At 41.5% G+C, this 22663-nt stretch overlaps 1 long non-coding RNA gene across 1 annotated transcript in view; it reads right to left on the reverse strand.

Moving 5' to 3' along the window:
* LOC118652011 overlaps positions 1–21037 on the reverse strand; it is a 52605-nt gene extending 31568 nt beyond the window's left edge. Inside the window, exon 1 of the long non-coding RNA XR_004966401.1 lies at positions 20826–21037. This is a non-coding gene — a long non-coding RNA (uncharacterized LOC118652011). The remainder of the gene's footprint in view (positions 1–20825) is intronic.
* Positions 21038–22663: the final 1626 nt, after the last annotated feature.

A 22663-nucleotide genomic window follows, 5' to 3' on the forward strand; every position in this document is an offset into this window, starting at 1 on the left:
TGGAGATGGGGAGGGGGGAGGCGGGGCCAGCACTCACATTCACTCACAACTGCACACACGCACAGACACACACAGCGCCCACCAGCTCACAGCTCTTTCTTTCCCTCCCTCCCAGCTTGCTCTTGGAGCCTTTTTCAGAATGAGGAAACAAAACAGACTGGGCCTGAAGAGGCCTGGATGGAAGGGAGGGTGGGCAGAGGGTGGAGTGGCCTCCACTGGCCCCGCCCCCTCCCAGACAGGAAAGAGGAAGAGGGAGACAGGGAGGCCTGGAGGACTTCTGAGAAAAACAAAGAGAGACAGAGATGGGCAAGATCAGGCCGGCAGGGGAGAGCAGCTGGGGGCAAGACTAGGCTGGCAGGGAAGAGCAGTTAGGGGCAATCAGGTAGGCAGGCAGAGGCAGTTAGGGGTGATCAGGCAGGCAGGCAGGTGAGTGGTTAGGAGCCAGTGGTCCCAGATTGTGAGAGGGATGTTTGACTGCCAGTTTAGGCCCAGTCCCTGTGGGCACCCCCAAGGGGTCCCTGATTGGAGAGGGTGCAAGCTGGGCTGAGGGACCCCCGCCCCCCCCGTGCATGAATTTCGTGCACTGGGCCACTAGTCCATATATATAAAAGCCTAAGTGACTGGTCACTATGATGCACGCTGACCACCAAGGGGCAGATGCTCAATGCAGGAGCTGCCCCCTGGTGGTCAGTGTGCTCCCACAGTGGGAGTGCCACTCGGCTGACCGGGATGAGCAGTGCTCCCACAGTGTGCTGATTCCCACAGGCCATGCCCCCCCCACCAGTGCACAAAATCTGTGCACTGGGCCTCTAATCTCTACATATAAAAGCCTAAGTGACAGGTCGATCGCTCAACTGCTAGACAGTTCGACTGGTAGCTATGATGCACACTGACCACCAGGGGTCAGATGCTCAACACAGGAGCTGCCCCCTGGTGGTCAGTGCACTACCACAGCAGGAGCACCACTCAGCTGACCAACAGGTGCCAGAGCCAGGCTCATGGCTAGCGAACGCTGCTGCAGCAGCACAAGCATCTCCTGCGAACACACCCCCTGCACACCCCTCCCCTATATGGACTGGGACCGGGATCGGGACCAGCATCTGGACTGACTGGGCATGAGCCCGTGACCACTTCTCCGATGCTGCGTGAAGAGCTAGGCTGTGATGACAAGAAGCAGCTGTGCAGTCATGGGTGCACTAGTATCACCCTAGGATGAATCACCTAGTTTTTAGATGCTAAAGTTTAGAGAATTCATCCACCAAGTCTTACCCAACACGCCCTTCTTCTTCTTTTTTTAAAAAATATATTTTTATTGATTTCAGAGAGAGGAAGGGAGAAGGAGAGAGAGATTGAAAATCAATGATGAGAGAGAATCGTTGATTGACTGCCTCATGTATTCCTCCTACTGGGGATTGAGCCCACAACCCGGGCATGTGCCCTTAACCAGAATCAAACCTGGGACCCTTCAGTCCACAGGCCAACGCTCTATCCACTAAGCTATACCAGCTAGGACCCAGCATGCCCTTTTTCATTGAGCACCTGTTATAAGCTCTGCACACCAGGCACTTGAGCATTTGTCAGCTAAGGTGTTCCCATGGAAACCAGTTCCACTTCAGGAGAGTTTTCCAATCTGGCTGTAAATTGGGGTTAGTGAGAGCAGCCTCCATCCTGCTAAGAAACAAAGCCAGCCTTTCATAGGAGTGGCAAGCTGGTTCTGTACCACATGTTTTTCCATCATCCTCCATAAAACCCTTTGTGGTGTTTGCTGGATGACCTCTCCCTGACCTTTCCCTTATATCCTAAATGCCATTCTCATGCCAAGCTTGATGAGCATTCTCATTCTTTCTGCAATAGGAGGGTTGTCAGGTTTAGCAAATAAAAGTACAGGACTTCTGGTATTTAATTTGGATTTCAAATAAACAACAAGGATTTTTTAAATATATAATATTTGTGACATACCCTAAGAATCATGATTTATCTGAAATTTAATATAATGGGCAAATCTCCACAGAGACTCAAATCTAATTTCCCTCTCCACTAGAATGCATGTGTGTGTGTGTGTGTGTGTGTGTGTGTGTGTGTGTGTGTGTGTTTTCTGTTTATCCCTCATATCAGGAAATAATGCTGCATAATCTGGAACTACTCTACTTACCTAAAAAAAATACACTCTCCTTCCCTCAAAAGTTATCAATACTATGTAATAGATACACTTTTCATTAATTACTGTCCTGAGATTTGTCTATTCTCTTCTCTGATGCATAGAACTATTGCCTTTCAGTCTTTACCTCTTCAGTTCCATCTCTGCCACTACTTGTCTCATGTTCTTAAATAAGATAAAATCCTTTATTTCAACCATGTAAAGGACAGAATTACCCAATCCGTTATCTATATTGTTTATGCAATTTTGTGAGTACTGAATCTAATAATAGAGCAGCCAGCCTGGAGCTCTTTCCGTTGCTAGGTAGCACTTTCATGAAGTAAAGATGACCCCACATTTTAGGTTAAACAGTTAGAGAAGACACTTTATTTTCATTTTTTTTTTTTGAATCATCATCACAGTAATCTAAGGGGTTGTCTGAGAATCAGCAACAATCACAGGTTTCATCCCTCACTTTTGGAGGCTGCTATCTTGACTGTTGTCACAACTAAACACTTCCTTCCCAGTGTTTGCACCCACAGAAAGGCTGCGGTTCCTTTTTAGACTTTGGCCAATGTCCAGCCTCTGTCTACAGCAGAATCTGTGTTGGAACCTGCTGACAGACTCTGGGTTAGTTGGCTCGAAATCTGGTGTCACAATCTAAGAGGCAACAGGGAACTAATTACACAGAGGAAACAAAATCCACGGAACAGGTAATTGTTAAGGATGGATTTATTTCTGATTAACTGCATGGAAGACACAACAGGAAGGTATAATCATAGGGTAGGGTTTGTACTGTCAGAGATAAGCATATTTAGGGTGCGGCAGGGTAAACATATTTTGACTTCTTAAATGAAATAAGGTACTTATAACTTGGCCACACACAAAGTTCCAAAACAAACACAAAAGAAAAACATCTGGGAAGTGAACAGTGGCTGATATTGGGGGCCTAGATATGAGGGGTGGATGAGACAGAATCCCTCTGAAGGTACTAAAATCAGGCTAGGCACAAGGACAACTTTAGAAATACTTAAGAACAGGACATCAATTATACAAATTTCCCTGAATTGACCCATGACTCAGATACAACAGAAAGCACACCTCTTGCAGGATTGAGTCTGAACTACACACTCCAACATGTAAGGTCCCCACAGTCGGGCCTGAGCCTCAGCTCTCCAGCCTGTCCCTCATATCTCTCTTACTTGCTGAGGGGTGGGGTCAACAAGGAGGTCACAGGGACACAGAATCTGTGTTTTTGCTAGTGACTCTTCCCAGATCACCTGCTGTATACCCCACAGGCCAGGCAGCTTGGCCTCCGTGAATTCCCAGACCATTTCTGGTGCTTTCTTCCCATGCCTCTCGTTGCAAAGCCCTTTCCTTTCCAGCTCTTTGACTTTTTGACTCGAGGGCCACAATGGGTTCTTAAACTGGACCGGAGGGCCGGAACAAAAGCATGGATGGAGTGTTTGTGTGAACTAACATAAATTCAAAGTAAACATCATTACATAAAAGGGTACGGTCTTTTTTTTCAATAGTTTTATTCATTTCAAACAGGCTGGATCCGGCCCGCGGGCCGTAGTTTGCCCACGGCTGCCATAGCCCCTCCTTCAGCCACCCGATCTTGTATGTCCTGTCCAAGATTCTATTCTTGTTAGCTATAATGTGAGTCTGGCAGACTCCCCCACTGAACTGCAAACATCTAAGGGCAGAGCCTGTCTTTTTTTTTTAGTCCTCATCTGAGGACATGTTTATTGATTTTAGAGAGAGAGGGAGAGAGGGAGAGAGGAAAAGAGAGAAGGAGATGTGAGAGAGAAACATTAATAGGTTGCCTCCCTCAAGTGCTCTGATTGGGGATCGAACCCAAACCTAGATATGTGCCCTGACTGGGAATCAAACCTACAACCTTTTGGTGTACAAGATGACATTCCAACCAACTGAGCCACCCTGCCAGGGCAAGGACCTATTTTTTACCTACTTTTCTACCTCCATTAGTATAGAAACCTGGACCAGAGTAGATCCTTAGTAAATGTTTGTTGTTGAACTGTAGGTGGATGGATAAATGTTGGTAGGATGAATGGATGGGTGAGTGAGTGGATGGGTGGATGAACTGGTGAGTGGATGGACAAAATGAGGATGTTCACTGAGTGGTAGAAATCCACACCAAATAGGAAACCACCTCTAAGTTCTCCCTGGGCTAGGAAAGCAACAGAGCAGTAGAAAGACCAGAAAACAGGTGAGGGTTTTCACCCTAACTTCTTCATCACTGGCCATGTGTCCTTGGGTGAGTCACTGAACCCCTCCAACCCCCATTATCATTCGCTTGTAAATTGGTGACAAGAACACTTGTTGGTCTGGAGTTGAACTGGATCGTCTCTCAAGGTCATTTTCAGCTGATTCTCTGAGTTTGTTTTCCCCATATCTTCCTTAAGTCAAGCCAGACAAGGAGGCTTTCTAGCACAGAGCTCCTGAGTAATATACGGCACTGGGGAAGCAGCCTCATGATGTTTCACCCAGCAACAATTCACAGAGCTTGACTTTTTCCAGCATCCCTGGTGCTAGAATGCTGTAATCCTTGTCAGGCACTTTTCAACCTCGATGCTGGTTATACCTCAAAACAACCTATGAATTTTCCCCAGCATCTATCATTTCTCATGGACTGATCATGAACACACAGCCCAGGCTTCAGTCTTGTTTATCTCGGAAAGCAGAGCCCTCATTTATAAGAGGTTTCCTTTCACAGAGTAAAAGGATGCGTACTGAAGGCCTGGATGGGCTGCTCAGCCTGTTCTCCTCATCCCATGACAAGTAGGATTGATTAATAAACTTGCTTTAAAACCAAGAACTAATGCATCAAGGCTTGATAAACACATTTTTCTAAGGAAGCTGAAGTATTTTTAAAAACAGTGCTTACTGTGATCCTGGTCATTGGGGGTGACTAGGGATAGCATAATTTTTTCCCCTGCAGTTGGTTTCTGTTTGTCCAATAGTTCTGCTAAGTCTGAACTTGGGTTCCCCACCTTATCCCACTGTAGACTGACTTCCTCCGCGTTCCTCCCACTCAGGGAGGAAACGAATGTGTGTGTGGTAGTTGTTAGTCTATGTGTGTGTGTGTGGGTGGGGCGAGTAAAGAAAGAAGCAAACTAGAGGTTAGTGGCAGCTTGGGTTGATCTTTGGAATTAAAAGAGGACCTCCTCTCAGGACGTTTCAGTGACTGAATTTTGCTTTGGGCAAATGCCCCTTCCCCCACCCTGAGCTTCTGGGCCCTTCAGTGCAGGGTTTTGTGACACCTGATTTGGTCTCCCCTTTGCCTCATTTCAGGCTCTGATGAGGGTGTCAGGTAAGTGTTTTCCCATGTTTGCCTTTGCCCCAGAGTGTGTGTGCACACCTGTCTGTGCGACATGACTGTGAGTCTGTGAGCTTTGACCTGGTCACCAGCCAAGAAGCTGGATCTCACAGCTGCTGGGAGCTCCCAGGGCTGGTGGCCCTCATATTGCTTAAGACTCAGCCTAAATAGAATCCCTTGGCCAATTGGGTTTGGGGCATAGCGTCTAAACTTCCGTCACTGCATAAAGTGAGGGGATGTAGAGGTAAGGGCCCAAGTGGGAAAAATCCTGCATTTGTTTCCACTTATCATCTCATGCAATCTTCCTGGGTTGACTAAGGCAGATAAGTATTATAATTTCCTCCATTTTCACACGAAGAAGCTGAAGCATAGAAAACTGAGTGGGGGATTCAATTCCTTTGATTTTGACTTCTCTGCTTTCATCATTTATTTTTCTCCTGGAGGTTTCCCATGACTACAATTTAATTTCTTTTAAAACAAGTACATGCTCTTTGTTTAATAAATATTTCAAACCTCCTGAAGAATATAAGTGGAGATATCTGCATCTCCAGTGGCCTCCCTCTCCATACTATTTCCCTGAGGAGCCCACTATTTATTGTAGATATTAAATTCTTGATGTTCTCTGTCTCTCATCAAGTTTCTGCCTCAGGCCTGCCTTTCCTTCACTCAGTTATTCTTCCCAGCGTTGCACAGTGAGAAGCCCAGAGGACGTGGGTATTCAACCCATCCTTTCATGGTTTCCACTTATTTCAGGAAAGTCTCTCTTTTCTTAAGGATCTTCTCCATTTTAATCATGGAATGCTTTTGCTTGGAGTGTGGGTAGAGAGGTGGACCGGAGAGTGGCAAAAGGGAAAGGAAAATCACGTTTTTGGAATTATTAAATCACGTTTTGGAATTATTCCCTGCAGAGAATAATTTCCTCAGGCTGTGAGTGTTAGGAAGCCTGTTGTGAGATTTTCTGCAGCCCCAATCATTATTTCAAACATGGTGTACCAGGATTTAACTTTCTGGCCTTCACTGAAGGCTTTGTTGGGGTAACTTGGTATTTTGATTAATTAACTGAAAGCTGGATTCTACATACTAGTAAATGCAAATTGTCACCTTCCCCCACCAACAGAGTCCTCAGGCATAGAAATGGGTAATAGCTGAGAAAAATGAGGTGGAGTTAGAATTACTGGCTGGCTGTGACTTCATCTGAATTTTGTCTCTCAGAGGTGGGGGACATGGCTTATGCAAATGCCATCGTCACAGTCCAGCATTAGCAAAATGTAGTCACCTGAGGTAGAGGCTCAGCCTTTGACACAGAGCTGGGTGGCACGATACTAATGAAATAGGAACACAGGGTGACAGTAAGTAATCTTTTAGATTAGAAGGGGAAAATGTCACCAAAATTCTGATCTTTGTAGATACAAAGGAACACACACTTGTGGAGTTTTACCTTCTATCAAAGTCTGACTTCACACCTACCAGTCACTGATGTTTACTTTCCACACAAGACAGTGCGGGTGGGCTAGGGAGGACTGTGAGGGTGACAGGAGCAGACAGGGCCTACCCACTTCAGGAAGGTTGCCAGTCAGCAGGAAGAGCTGGGCTTGGTGGTCACACATCCCTGGGCTGCCATTGACTGCTTGGATGAATTTGGACACAAAACCTGACCTCTGGGACCACTGGATGTCAGTGAATATGAGGCTTGCCTCACAGGAAGGCAAAGAGAGCTCACATTATTAGTGCACATAGCTGCTTAACAAATACCAGCTAAATACCATGGCTTTATCTCATCTGGGTTTACAGTTTCTTTCCTTTGGACACTTTTCTCCCAGAACCTGCAGAGGGTGGCAGAGTGCTTCAGTCTGCTGTTCCTTCTTCCTGCTTCGTGCTCCTGCCCAAATTTCCACTGGGCGCAGAGGGCACAGATCTACGGGTCCATGAAACTTTTGGGGAACCCATGAAAATTCCTCTTAAAATCAGAAGAAAAATAACATTAATGAATATGTAACAATTTATCCTGTTTGCACTATATTAATCTTTATATCAGGACAGTCATTAAATATAATTTTAAATATATTTGCGGAGGAAAAAGCCAGGAAGTTAAGGTGCCTTGAACTCATGGAAGTTGTAATGTGGCCCCACAGGTTCTGGAACTCACTTCAATTGGCAGCCTGGGCTGCCTTTTGGCAAAGGTAAGAGGGGTTGAGCTACCGAAGCCCCGGTAGGATTTAGGAGATATTCTTTATCAGCTATGGAAAAGCATATAACTTTTTCTGGAGAAAAACCTTGCTGCCCAGATATGCAGAATAAACAGCCCGTTTGTTCAATAACTGAACAAGTGGATTCTGAAGGGAGACTTTGTGGTGAGAGCTTGAGGCAGGCGGTGGGGGCGGGATGGGGGGGCGCATTGGGGGTGTGGGGAGGATGGTGATGGCCAACTGCACTGGATTCAGTGTAGGAAACAAACAGGGCCACATGAGCCATTTTCCAAATAAGTGAAGTTTGCATCTTAAATACAATATGGGTGCTTGTTGACACCAGCCATTGTTGAAGGAAATCTCTTTATAATGTGTCATATTAGCTAGTCTCATTGCATTTTAAACTTCTATCAGTGGATTCAAACACACACACACACACACACACACACACACACACACACACACACAGTCAATAGTACTAAAAGATTCAGACTAATAAGAGTGGTTCCTTGCTTCACATTTCTGCCTCTCCAGATCTTCATTCCTGCCCTTGGAAAGCAGTCACCGTCAACCCTTCCAAAGCTTTCTATTTTTCTGGTACTTAACTCCAGATTTCTAAGGGATATATATATATTTCCTGACTGGTCCACTGCTGAGCCAACAATTACTTTCCCCTTTTTATATTATATTTAAATCATCCAGGACTTAATATTTGCTTCATTTTTAATATTTGTCTAGTTATCTTTTTGTAGTATTCTTTAATTCTTCCTAAAGAGTACAAATATCATGGAGAACATGATAAAAGGCAATTTATCTGTTCCTTTCACTTCTCTGGATCCCTTTCTTGAAGCCCTTCCTGCTTCCTGCTGGAAAATGGGATGGCTTCACCCTCTCCGGTGGCTCCAGTGTTGGCTTCCTGGTGTTCCCCGTGACAGCTCTCCGGTGTGCCTTGCTAGTTTTCTAGATTCACTGTCTTGACCTTTCTTCCCATATTTACTCTTTTGATTGGTAGCTTCTTGAGAAAGCTTGTATGAGACATGAATTTTTTTTTTAATCATTGTGCATCTGAAAAGGTCTTAATTCATCATATTTAATTGATAAATTGGCTTCCTAGAATTTTAAAATGTCTCTTTTTCATACTCTAGTTTCCAGTGTTGTTGAGAAGTCAGCGATTCTGTCCTTTATATTTGATTGTGGTTCCTTTGTGGAAGCTTTTAAGGGGTTCTCTCTATCACAGGGATTCTGAAATTTCATGATGACATGTTGTGGGGTGGGTCTTTTTTTATTCATTGGGTTGAAGATTCGGTAGGCTCCTTTCAACCTAGAGACTTAGTTCCTTCAGCCTTGTACTTTTTCCTTCCCTCTATTTTTATTTTTCAACTAGAGGCCTGGTGCATGTGATTCATACCCTGGGGGAGGAGTCCCTTAGCCCGGACTGGGGCCTCTCACAGTCTGGGACACCTGGGGGGATGTCTGCCTACTGGCTTAGGCCTGATTCTCCCCACGCCCCCAGGGATCGGGCATACACCAGCAGTCAGACATCTCTCTCACAGTCTGGGGCTCTCATAGTCCAGGACCCCTCACTCCTTGCCACATGCCTGCAGCAGAGGTGGGAGAGGCTCCTGCCACTGCCTCTGTGCTCGCCAGCTGTGAGCCCGGCTTCTGGCTGAGCAGCGCTCACCCTGTGGGAGCACACTGACCACAAGGGGGCAGCTCCTGCGTTGAGCATCTGCCCCCAGGTGGTCAGTGTGCATCATAGCAACCAGTTGTTCCGCCGTCCAGTCTATTTGCATATTAGGCTTTTATTATATAGGATTTTCCCTTTCTGGATCTCCTATTAGTTAGATATTGTACCATCTGATATTGATCCTCTAATTTTCTAACCTCCTCCTAGTTATCCATCTCTTTGTCTTATTGTGTTACTTTCTGTGTCATATTACCTTTAAATTCCAAGTGTTATGTACAAATAAAAGTCTCTGAATCTCCAAAATCTTTAATCATCTTCTAAAATTATGTTGACATTTATTGTCCATTATTGCTTTCTTTCATGCTCTCTTTAGTATCTTTGTGTATTTATACCTTTTAAATGTCTTGATTGTCACTTTGGTGGGGTTTGCAGAAGGAGGATTTTGGGGGAGCGGGTGTGGATAGGAACAGAGTAGAAGTTTCAACACTGGGGTTACCTGGTGGTATTGTTCCTATTTTATTGCTGATCTGCTTACCCCATGGGGCCTGGACACTCACTGGGCTCAGTTACTACACTCTCCTTCAAGCTAACCCTTATTAACATCCTTAGTTTATAGAGGCAGAGGGAATAATGGAAGATTTCTGGACTGGAGTCCTATGAAGTGAGTTCAAACTCCAGTTAGGTGCTTTATTAGCAATGTTGATTTAGTCAATGCACCAAACTTCAGTGCTACCATGTACTCCTCTGGGAAATGGTTCTGTTATACCTGCTCTACCTATTATGAGCATCAGATCAGGAGATATCTTGTGTAAGACTGTTGTCAAAACTATAAGGCCTTATGAACATATTAATTAGGGTTGACAGTGAATGATAGAGCTGACAGCTAGTTGCTCATGTTTGGAGGCAGAACACAGGATTTTTTTTACTTCCTGGCTGCCTATACCTTCCATGAATCACTCTGAATGCTTGCTATAGACTATGAACTTGAAAACTCCATTGCCCTTTGTGGAGGAAACAAGGATAAATCAACATGTGTTGAATAGGACTTTCCCCCAAGAGATACAAATAGGTAGCTGGGGACACTCAGCTCACCCACTTTTAAGCAAGTTGACCAGGTTGCCACGGTTTAGCCACTAGAAGGAATGATTGAAAGGTGGGTGTAACCAAAAATGTTAGAACTGGCTTGTACCTTGTCTGAAGAAAGAATGTGCCAATTCAATGGCACATCTGGGACCCACCACCAGAATTTACTCAGATCTGCAGAGTAAAAGGGAGGTCAGGGAGCAAAATGTTGTCAGTGTCTTCAGTACCATACAGTGAAGGTACCAGTGGGGACACATGTCCATCACATCTGCTTGGCAGCTGCATTTTCATAGCAGAGATGTCTGTATCAGTCCACATAAGCTTATCAATACAAATAGGACAATTAAACAAATTTTCCTTGTCCTAATTCTATGTTGATTAAAGAACCATTCATTCATTTAACAAACAGTCTTTGAGCACATGCTGTGTGCTGGGCACTCTTTTAGGTGCCTGGGATATAAGCAGCGAACAAAAAAGGCAAAGATGCCTGCCCTCCTGAAGCCTACCTTCTATTAAAAAATAACTTCTTGAGCCCTGGCTGGGTGGCTCCATTAGTTGGATCATTGTCCCATACACCAAAAGGTTGCAAGTTTGATTCCTGTTCCGGGGCACATACCTAGGTTGCGGGTTCCATCCCTAGTAGGGAGACTTATGGGAGGCAAATGATGGATGTTTCTCTCTCACATCGATATTTCTCTCTCTCTCTCTCTCTCTCTCTTTCTCTCCCCTCCTTCCTCCCTCTCTAAAATTAATAATATCTTTGGGTAAAGATTTTTTAAAATAAATAACTTTTTGAGTGATTTTATATGGTGCTAAGTGTTGAAGTGACAGTAATAAGGGCTAGAACTGACCCTCTAGGGATTCAACAATTAATAGATATGGCTTCCCAATTAGATTTTTCCATAAGGAGAGCATTAATGACTGGCTAATTGAAATGCCCAATCCCTTTGGCACACTAAAAATTAATTCATTTCATTCTGGCCTCTTGGGAGTTTGGTTAGCTTGAGGAAGTCCTCAACCCTCGATCATGAATGTATTGTAAAGATTGGGTGTCCAGACCCAACAACTTCTGACGAGGCCCTGGAAAGTGCTGACCCATAAAGTTAATTTTCCTTAGCTATATACAGGCTTAAATATTCTTCTCTAATTTCTCTATCATGTCTCTTTCTCTTTCTAACTTCAACAGATATATTGGTTATGTCATTCATAATCATACACTTCTCATAGAGCACATGTAGGAACAGATAAAAGTGAGTTATCCATACATTTATTCCTCAGATATTTCTTGAGATCTGTTATATACCAGACACGGTGCTCCTCACATGAACATGGCAATTTCTCCAAATCGGCTGATTACAGGGCACATGGTAGAAAGCTCTCTTAATGGACAGAATTAAATTACAATCCTGGATCTGCTACTAACTTGGGTGAGAGACCTCTTCTTCCTGGGCCTTAATTATCTCATCTGCAATCGAGAGGCTGACTAGCTGACCTGCTTTCTGGTAATATTTCTGTGTCAGGAAGGTGTGTAATGGGACCCGTTGGAAAGTGACTGTGAGGGAAAACATTCTGTAGTTTGGCAGAGAAAGGGAGAGGAGGAAAAACATGTGGTTTTGCTTTTTCTGTATTTTTTTCACCACCAGAAACTTTCATCTTTGCTCACCAGTGGCAGGAATCACTATGCAGGCAGTTTGCCATGGAGCCTGCCTGTCTTTGCTAACAGACACTGGACTCAGCTGGTAGATAAACCGACTGAGACTTCAGGCCCTGGCAACATCCTCCAAAAATCACTGTGAGTTCAACCAGTGCGCCCCGGGCAAAGGCAAGTTGAATCTGCATATGAGTACCATGCTCCTGGTGGATTTCTGCTGGGTCCTGAAGTGGGAATTGCATTTTTAGCATCTGGATCAAGAAAAAATAATAAAACAGCTTCTTCACCAACGGCAGTTTCATTTCCTCTCACTTACTGACCTTTTCAAATTCCATTTTCTTAAAGAAGGTACAGAGAGCAGGGTTCTTTTCCTTGAATTGTAACCACCCAACAATTAGCCTCTTTTGTACTACCCCCTTCCAAATACACACACCCACAAACACACCACACTCACACTATGCACACATATACATATATACTAAATACATTACACTCAGAGACCTCACACATACATACTTCATATACACACTGTAAACAAACATTCCACACATTCACCACACATATGGACCGCACACACACACACACACACACACACACACACACACACACACACACACACATACACACTCCATACCACACACATACCCCTCCTTTAACCAACATTATAGCAAAATAATATGTCTTCTGCATTTGTTTGTTCATTCGACGATTATTTATTAAGACCCTACTAAGTACCAGGCATGTTCTAGATTCCAGGTATTTTGTGGTGAACAGAAGAAAACAAGGCCTGCCTTCATGGAGCTTACTTTCTGTGGGGAGAAAGACCATGAATATATTAACAAATAAATATAAACTACATAATAAAATAGTCTGGTTGTGATAAATGCTATGAAGTGAAATAAAGCAAGGTCAGGGGAACATGGGTGTGGTGGGGGAGGCTAGGTAAGGTAATCATGGAAGGCTTTCACTTCAGGTGATCTGTGAGCAGGGTTCCTTATGGGTGAATTTTTCCAATTTCCGAACCTTACCTCTTTAAATGCCAAGGAAGCTTCTATTCTAACTAGTTTTGACCAAAAACTACTTTAAATGTGTTGTATACCTATGCCTTATAACATGGGAAGCCAGCATAATAGATCTTTTCTTAAAGATTCAGGGTCATTATGGGAACTCCTGGTAGTGTCTTTGGCTGGAATATAGGCCAGTAGTTCTCAAAGTCCGTTCCTGGACCAGCAGAAGCGGCATGCCCCAGAACCTGTTAGAAATGCACATGTTCAGGCCCACCGCAGACCCACTAAATCGGAGACGGTCGGGGGCAGGGCCCAGCAATCTGTGTTACAACACTCCCTCCCGTTGATTTCGAAGCCCATTCACGTTGAAGAAGGGCTGATAAAGGGTTGGCTTTGGGGCTACAACATGGACAGCATCCCCAGGCCCTGCTTCTCTCTTTGCAGGAGGAGTTCCTGCCTCCTTTCTGGTTATGTCTCCTGAGGCTGTCAGTGTTTATTCCTCATGCTGTCATCAGTATGTCTCTGTCTAATTTGTATCCCCTTCTAATTTGCTGCTTCTAATCTCTGTACTGAGAAACCAGATCACTAGCCATAACTTAATTATGCAGAAAGTAGGAATAAATTCCAGGGCTGCTGGGGCCCGTCCTTATTAATTTCACTTTTGTTCTTATGACTTTTGGCATAGTGGAGATAACACAGTCCCTGGAGTCAGACAGACCTAGTTTGCCGTCCAGAATCCTGCCCAGGCGGGGACTCTCCCAGCTGATGTGTATGTTTATTCCTATTATGCATTTTGGAAATGGGGAAATAACCACAGGATGGGTTTGGGGGCCCACTGGACCCGCTGTGAGCTAAAATTCCATTGATCACCTTATCTCCATAAGCTCCCACTTTGTGTTCTGGGACTTTTGGAATTAATTCAGTTCAGAGTTATTGTCTAGTAACCCCTGAAAAGTATGTTATTGTCTTTTCCCCAGTGCATGGTCACCCTGGTAAAGGCCGGAGGTCCCTTTGGGGAGGGCTAGGATAAAGAACAACAACGTAAGTTTTTAGCACTGTAGCAGGCCTCTGGCTGTATGATCTTGGCAGAGTTAGAACAGAATTGCCTGGCACCAGCAAGATGTACAAGTACTGGGAGGTATGGGGAGAAATTTACCTATTTTTGCACTAATCATTGCCTTTCAGAAAATTTTCTTAATCTTTATGCTTTTTAAAAAAACAGCTTTATGAAATATAGTCACCTACCATGCAATCCACCAATTTAAAGTCCATGATTTAATGACTTTTAGTATAGTCACAAAATTGTGCATCCATCACTACAATCAATTCCAGAATAATTTTATTAACCTGAGAAAACTCTCCTCATTTCCCACAGCCCTAGGCAACCATTAATGTATTTTCTGCCTATTCTGGACATTTTAGGTATATAGAATCATACAATATATGGCTTTTTTGTGACTAGTTTCTTTCACTTAACATAACGTTTTGGAATTTCATCCATGCTGTATAGCATATATTAATATTTCATTTTTTATTGCCAAATAATAATCCATTGTATGGCTATAGCATATTTAATTTATCTATTTTTATTATTTAATAAATTAAAAAGTTTTTCAATTACCATTGACATTCAATATTACATTAGTTTTAGGTGTACAACATAGTGGTTAGACATTTATATAACTTACTAATGATTCCCTTCCCCAACCCCCAATAGGCCTTCACCCACCTTTACTCTTAATTTTGTTTATGTAGTATACCACATTAATTAATTTTTAGATATTGAACAAAACTTGCATTCAGGGAATAAATCCCACTTGATTAAGGTGTATGATATTTTTAATGCATTGCTGAATTCAGTTTGCTAATATTTTGTTGAAGATTTTTGCATCTATGTTCATATTGGCCTATAATTTTCTTTTTTGTAATCTCTTTGGTTTTGGAATCAGAGTAAATGAACTGGGGAGCCTTTTCTCCTCTACAGATTTTTAGGATAATTTGAGAATAAGAGGTGTAAATTCTCCTTTAAATTTTTGGCCAAGTCTACTTGTGAAGCTACATGATCCATGACTTTTGGTTTTTGGGAGTTTTTAAATTACTGATTTTATTTCAAAAGTAGTAATCGGTCTGTACAGATTTTATGTTTCTTCTTGACTCAGTATTGAAAGGTTGTATGTTTCTAGGAATTTATCCATTTCTTTCAAAGTGTCCAATTGTTGGCATATAATTTTAGTACAATGGAACCTCAGTTCTCAAACTTAATTCATTCTGGAAGGCTGTTCAAGAAGCGATTTATTCAAAAACTAAATCATTTTCCCCATTAGAAATAATGTAAATTGAATTAATCTGTAACAGACCCCCAAATGATTCCCTGTTTTAACCTTTCTTTTATACGGTATGTGTCTATGTACTGTTTGATTTATAAATAAACACTTCTTTTCTTAAATTTATCGAACCACATCCTACCCGCCTTAAATGAATCACTTTTAGCATTTGGTCCAGGGATGTCTTTCAGGTCCGTAATCAGCATCTTTGCTTGTTCATATATCACTGCCTCTGAAATGGCTATCACTGGCTAACTGCTTTTCTGTCACTGGCTAACTGCTTTTCATTTATCCAAATCAACAACAGTTTTTCTTCCTCTTTAATTGTCTGTGATCATTGTTTCTTTCACACTCTTAGTAACATTAGCATCTTGATGGCCTCTTTATGTTTTAAAACAGTGCTAATGTTGATTTCACCAGCAATAAAAGCATTCTCTTTTTCTTCGTCCCTCAGTTTGAAAGGGTTGTCAGTTCCTAAAACTGAAGTTTGCTTCACAACTGAGACATTTTTTCTGTGAACAACTTGGTCAAGAACCAAACTGTTCAAGATGGAAGACATGTGAGAAACTAGGTTTGACTCTATTTCCTTATAATCCTTTGTATTTCTGTGATGTCAGTTGTCACTTGTCCTCTTTTATTTCTGGTTTTATTTATTTGGGTCCTTTTATTTTTTTCTTAATGAGTCTGATAAAGGTTTATTAATTTTGTTTATCTTTCCAAACATGAGCTCTTGGTTTCATTAATCTTTTGTTTGGTTATTTTTTAGACTTTATTTTATTTTATTTATTTCTGCTCTGATCCTAATTATTTCCTTCCTTCTGTTCACTTTGGGGTTTGTTTTTGCTTCCTCTCTGAGTTCCTTTGGGTGTAAAGTTATATTGTTTATTTGATATTTTTCTTGTTTTTTGAGTTAGGCTTGTATTACTATGAATTTTCCTCTTAAGACTGCTTTGCCAGTATCCCATAGATTTTTTTGGGCCACTGTGTTTTCACTTTCTTTTGTCTCAAGGTATTTTTTAATTTCTTTCCTGATCTCATTACTAACCTATTCATTGTTTAGTAACATATTATTTAGCTTTCCTGTGTTTGTTGTATTTTCAATTTTTTTTCTCGTAATTGATTTCTAGTTTTATACCATTGTGATCAGAAAAGATGCTTGATATGATTTCAATCTTTTAAAATTTATTGAGACTGATTTTGTATCTTAATATGTGATCTACCCTAGAAAATGTCGCAGGTGTGCTTATAAAGAATGTATATTCTGATGCTTTGGGGTGTAATGTTCTAAAACTATCAATTAAGTCAATCTTGTCTAATGAGTCATTTAAAGCCACTCTTTCCTTATTGATTTTTAGTGTGGATGAACTATCCATTGATGGTAATAGGGTGTTAAAATCCTCTACAACTACTGCATTATTGTTGACTTCTCTTTTTATGTCTGTCAATATTTGCTTTATATATTTAGGTGCTCCTATGTTGGATTCATAAATATTTATAAGGGTTATATCCTCTTGTGGGTTGATTCCTTTATCATTATTAAATGTTCTTCTTTGTCTCTTACAGACTTTGTTTTAAAGTCTATTTGTCTGATATAAACAACTTTTTTTCATTTGCATAAAATATATTTTTTCATCTGAAGTGGCTCTTTTGAAGACAGCATATATACAAGTCTTGTTTTCTTATCAATTTAGCCATCCTATGCATGTTGATTGGAGTATTTAATCCATTTATTTTTAAAATAATTATTGATAAGAATGTAGTTATTGTTATTTTATCTTGATCCTCTTTTTTTCTTAAACAAGTTTCTTTAACATTTCTTGTAATACTGGTTTGTTGGTATTGAACTCCTTTAGCTTTTTTCTTGTCTGGAAAGCTCATTATCTCTCCTTTGATTCTAAATGATAGTCAAACTGATTAGAGTAATCTTGGTTGTAGGTCCTTGTTCTTCTTTTTTTTTTAATCCTTCTCCGAGGATATTTTTTTATGGACTTTTAGTGAGAGACAGAGAGATCAATTGGTTGCCTCACATATGCACCCCAACTGGGGATCAAAACCACTACTGGGAATTGAGCCCAGTCAGGGTACACACTTTTTGGTGTATGAGATGACTCTCTTACCAACTGAGCCACCTAGTCATGGGCTAGGTCCTTGTTTTTATCAGTTTAAATACTTTGTGTCAATCCCTCCTGGCCTGCAAATTTTCGGTTGAGAAATCATCTGACAGTCTTCTCTGAGAGCTTTCTTGTAGGTAACTAACTACATTTCTCTTGATGTTTTTAAGATTCTCTTTGTCTTTAACCTTTTATATTTTAATTATGGTGTATCTTGCTGTGGGTCTCTGGTGTATTTGGGTGTGTCATTTGTTGAGCTAATTAGTTGGTGATCAGGTGTGGTCTGAAGCTAGCCACTGGCTGTGTCGGTTCTGGGGCTTCTTGGGGCGGGGGGTGCTCCAATGCAGGCAAAGACCTGCCACTGCCTGTGCTTGCCCAGGGGCCATCTGGTAGATACTACAAAGTGATCTGCGGTTGGTAGTTGCCTCTACTGGAGGTGCTTATAAGAAGCTATGCTGTGAACTGAGGCCAGCTGCCATTAGTGCTGGACTTAGAGCTGCTTAGCAAGGCCGGCTCCTGCTTGTTTGGGGCTTGGAGTTTGTTGACATTTGAGAGATTTTAGAAAAGTCCCTAGTATGGGCACTTGTGAGAAACAGCTGCTGAATGAAGTTTAGGCCAGTGCAAAAGTTTTGTGGGGTGAGCAGTGTTAGCTAGGTTGATGGAGACTGAGATTTGATGTTCAGCTATGCCTTCAGGCTGCATGGGGAGAGGGCTCAATAAAGGATTAATGGCACCAGCCTGCACTTCTGCCTATTCTTGCCTGCTCTGTTGGGGGAGGGCTCAACAAAGGAACAATGGCATGTGCCAGCACTTCTTTCCCAGAGAACTGCCCCTCCAGCACTCACCCTGAAGTCAATTCAGTTCCTCTCTATATGTTCCTGGCACTTTTCAAGTTGCTTTCCTTTGCTGGAGCTTAGGGCTAGTGTTTGTAAGTGAGTGAGTCGACTTGGGCCCCTTAAGAAGATCCCTGGGTTTTCAGCAGCCCTCCATCTTACCCAGATGAAGTGTGTCACTGCTGATTTTCAGTCAGATGTTGTGGAAACTACTTTTTTCAGCACTTTTGTTCCAGGCTGGCATGTCTGGCAGGTGTGTGTGTATGTGGGGGGGGGGGGCATATTGGGGGCTCCACAACTGAAATATCTCTCCTGATTCTTAACCTCCACATGTGGATGGGGAACCAGACTATTTCACATCCACACTCCTCTTGTCAGTCTTGACTTAGATTTTTCTTTATATCTTTAGTTATAGTCAACAAGTGGTTTTCAAGGGTGAATGTTCTATAATTTAGTGGCAATTTTGATGTGATTGTGGGAGAAGATGAGCACAGCATTTACCTACTCCACTATCTCTTTATCTATTCATCAGATGGTGAATTTGGGTTGTTTTTACTTTTTGGCTATTAAGAATAATGCTGCTATGAAAATTTGTATACAAATTTTTGTGTAGATGTACGTTGTTATGGACTGTATGTCTGTGTCTCCCAAAATTTATATGTTGAAGCTCTAACTTCTAATGTGAATGTTTTAGGAGGTAGGATCTTTGGGAGGTAACTAGTTCATAAGAGTGAAGTCCCCATGAATGGGATTAGTGCCCTTATAAAAAGAGGAAGAGAACAAAACATGATATCTCTCCACCAGGGGAAAACAACAGCAAGAAGATGTCATCTGTAAATCAGGAAGAAGGCTTTCACTAAAACTTGGTCATGCTGATACTCTGACCTTAGACTTCCTGCCTCCAGATCTGTGAGAAAATAAATGTTTGTTGTTTAAATCACCTAATCAATGACATTTTGGTAATAGCAGCCCAAACCGACTAACTCACAGGCTTTTATTTCTCTTGGGTATATAGTTAGAAATAGAGTTGCTGTGTCATATGGTAAGCCTATGTTTATACTTTTGAAGAGTTGCCAGACTGTTTTCCAAAGCAGCTGCACATTCTACATTCCTGGCAGTAGTATTTGAGGATTTCTTTTTTTTTTTTTTTTTTTTTTTTACATATCTGCCAGCTTTCTACATACTTTTTATTATCTGATCTTTTAAAATTCTAGTCATTCTAACGAGTGTCAAGTGGCATTTCATTGTGCTTCTGATTTACATTTCCCTGATGCTTAATGATGTTAAAACATTTTTTTACGTGTTTATTGGCCATTTATATATCTTCTGTGGAGAAATGTCTATTCAGATTATTTTTGTATTTTAAAATTACTTGTCTCTTTATTATTAAGTTGTAAGAGTTCTTTATATATTATACATACAAGTCCCTTATTAGATATATAATTTCCAAATATTTTCTTCATCCTATAGGTTGTCTTTTTACTTTCTTTATGGTATCCTTCGATGCACAGAATTTTTAATTTTGATAATGTCTTATTGCAATCTATTTTTGCTTTTGTTGCTTGTGCTTTAGTGTCATAATCCAAGATTAAAGATTAACCCCTATGTTTTCCCCAAAGAGTTTGAGACTAGGTGGCTTAAACAACAAACATTTATTTCTCATAGATCTGGAGGCTGAAAGTTTAGGGCCAGGTACCAACATAATCAAGTTTTGGTGAAAGCCTTCTTTCTGGTTTACAGATGACACCTTCTTGCTGTGTCTTCACATAGTGGAGAGAGACCATGTTTTGCTCTCTTCCTCTTTTCATAAGGGCACTAATCCCATTCATGAGAGCTCCACCCTTATGACCTAATTACCTCTCAAAGTTCCCACCTCCTGAAACCTTTAACTCTTAGGCCTTTGATCCTTTGAGTTAGTTTTTGTTAGTTATAGTGTAAAGTTAGGGTCTAATTTCTTTCTTTTACATGCAGAAATCCAGTTGTCCCAGCACTATTTGTTGAAAAGAATATTCTTTCCCTCTTTAATTGTCTTGGCACCCTTGACAAAATCAATTAACCTACCATATTGTTTCGCTTTCAATTTTTACCCCAAACAATTTTGTTGATGAAGATATTGATATGGAAAAAAACAAACAGCTGAACAAACAGACACATTGAACAAAAGCCAGCAGTGCACAGTATTCAACTCCTTTTTTATGGAAACAGACTACAGCTGTCCCAAGTAGATCCTGGGAAAGGATCTGGGGTGTTTATCTAAGGCGTCCCTTGAGATAAACTTTAACCGAGCAGGTGTGGGACATTCAAGTAGTTGCTAGCGAATAGGCTACTCTATGCAAGCAGGAGCAAGGGCAGGCCTAGGACCGAAAAGACCAGAAGCTTTAATTTTAAGCATCACAAAATAATTCAATTAACTGCCGGAGGAATTACACCACATGAAACATGCAGTTGCACTTTATTACTCACACAAGTTCCTGATGCTGCGAGTACAGACTTAAAGGGGATCCCGGTGGTGCTGTCCTCTGGGCTGGTCTGGTCCGGATGCAGGGGGCCGGCATTCCTTACCTGAGAGCTCGGTCCTGTCTCTATCAGTTCAGGTGGCTATCAATGAATTACATCAATGCACACATGTTAATCTCAAACAGGGCGAGGGGCTACATGTGGTTATCTAGGGAGAGTACAGCACTCACTCAAATGGTTATCTTGACAACTCACTCTAAGTCAGTAACTGAAGTTCAAATCCTTATCTATGAGGTACACATGCTTCAGGGCAGTAGGGAATGTGTCCTTAATATCACACTTTAAGTTTCAAGGAAAGTTAACGCAAACATTTTAAAACCTTAACATTTTTAGATAGTTTAAAAGCATTTTTAAACATTTCTATATTTTACTACAACAACAGCCCTTGTTAAATGTTTCTAATCTGTGTTTTAGTGTATACTGACCAATTTGTTCATCAGCTTGCTCCTTGGCATCATGTGCTAAAAACTTTTTACTTCACCTCAACACAAACACAACAGAGATTCCACGAGGAACATGCTAGCTCTAGCTGATTAGAGAGACCTTAACATTAGCCACAATTCACTCTTATTTTTTCTAAGACTAAGACTTTGACCAACTTGGAGGAGTCTACTAAATTTTAGTTGTAAAATAAAAAATCTGTTGAAGACATTGCTGCCTTTCTTGTGGGGTCATGATATCTGTTTAAGGGCTGCAATTTAAGAATTTTCTCAGTCCCAGAACTATCTTCCCACTAAACCTCTCACTTTAGGGAGGCTGCTCACTTTGGGTAATGATATAGCATCACTACATGTATCAGCAATTACAAGAGTTGTGACTCAAATGCTGATTATCACAAACATTCAGAGCTCCTTTGTTGATAGGGAAGAGAAGAGGGAATGTGTGTTCTCTAACAACTCAGGAGCAGTTCAGACATGCCAGCCTGTCTAGGCTGCAGCACTGTCTGCTGGGCCACAGACACAAGAAATGTAAGCTTCAAGGAGAAAAGCAACTTTAGGAGAGCTTATCATTCAAAATCAATCAAACAAAGACTCACAGCATTCGGTCTCCGATGATCTTCACAGGTGTGAGTTGAATCCCATTCAGAAGAGTATTTTTAGCAGTGCTCAGCAATGGACTGTGAATCAGCTCTGGTTATAAAATATTCTTCTTCAGTCTGGTATCAGAATTCAATATCATTTTGATTTGCTCCTCACTGAACAACTAGTAGATACAAAGTTCCATACATGCATTGTGGGGAGGAGGGTGGTATAATAACGAATACAGAAAGACACAATCCTCACTGTCGTGGAGTTTACACATTCAGTAGGAGTTTGCCAGAACTCATTGCTGAAGGAACCATGCATTGTTAAAAAAAATGTTAGACTTCTTTAGACAATAATTCCTGTGTTTGAGGGTCCCCAAGACAACCCTCAGGTTCAATGGTTCATTAGAAGGACTCATAGAAACGACCAAAGCTGTTAAAATCACGGCTATGGTTTATTATAGTGAAAAGACACAGATTAAAACCAACAACAGAAACTGGGCATAGAATGTAGTCGAGGAGAGACCAGGCACAAGCATCCAGCTGTCCAGTGGGGTCATATGGACAATGCTTAATTCTCCATATAACAATGTGTGGCAATGCATACAAAGTATTGCCAATAAGGGAGACTCACCTGAACCTTGGTGTCCAGGATTTTTATTGTAATTCATTTACATAGGCATGGCTGACTGCCTGTGTGGTTGACGTAACTCCAATCCTATGATACTATGTAATCCAGGGCCCTTATCAGGTCACATTG

Source organism: Myotis myotis, unplaced genomic scaffold (genome assembly GCF_014108235.1).
Source record: "Myotis myotis isolate mMyoMyo1 unplaced genomic scaffold, mMyoMyo1.p scaffold_m19_p_3, whole genome shotgun sequence".
Taxonomy (NCBI): domain Eukaryota; kingdom Metazoa; phylum Chordata; class Mammalia; order Chiroptera; family Vespertilionidae; genus Myotis; species Myotis myotis.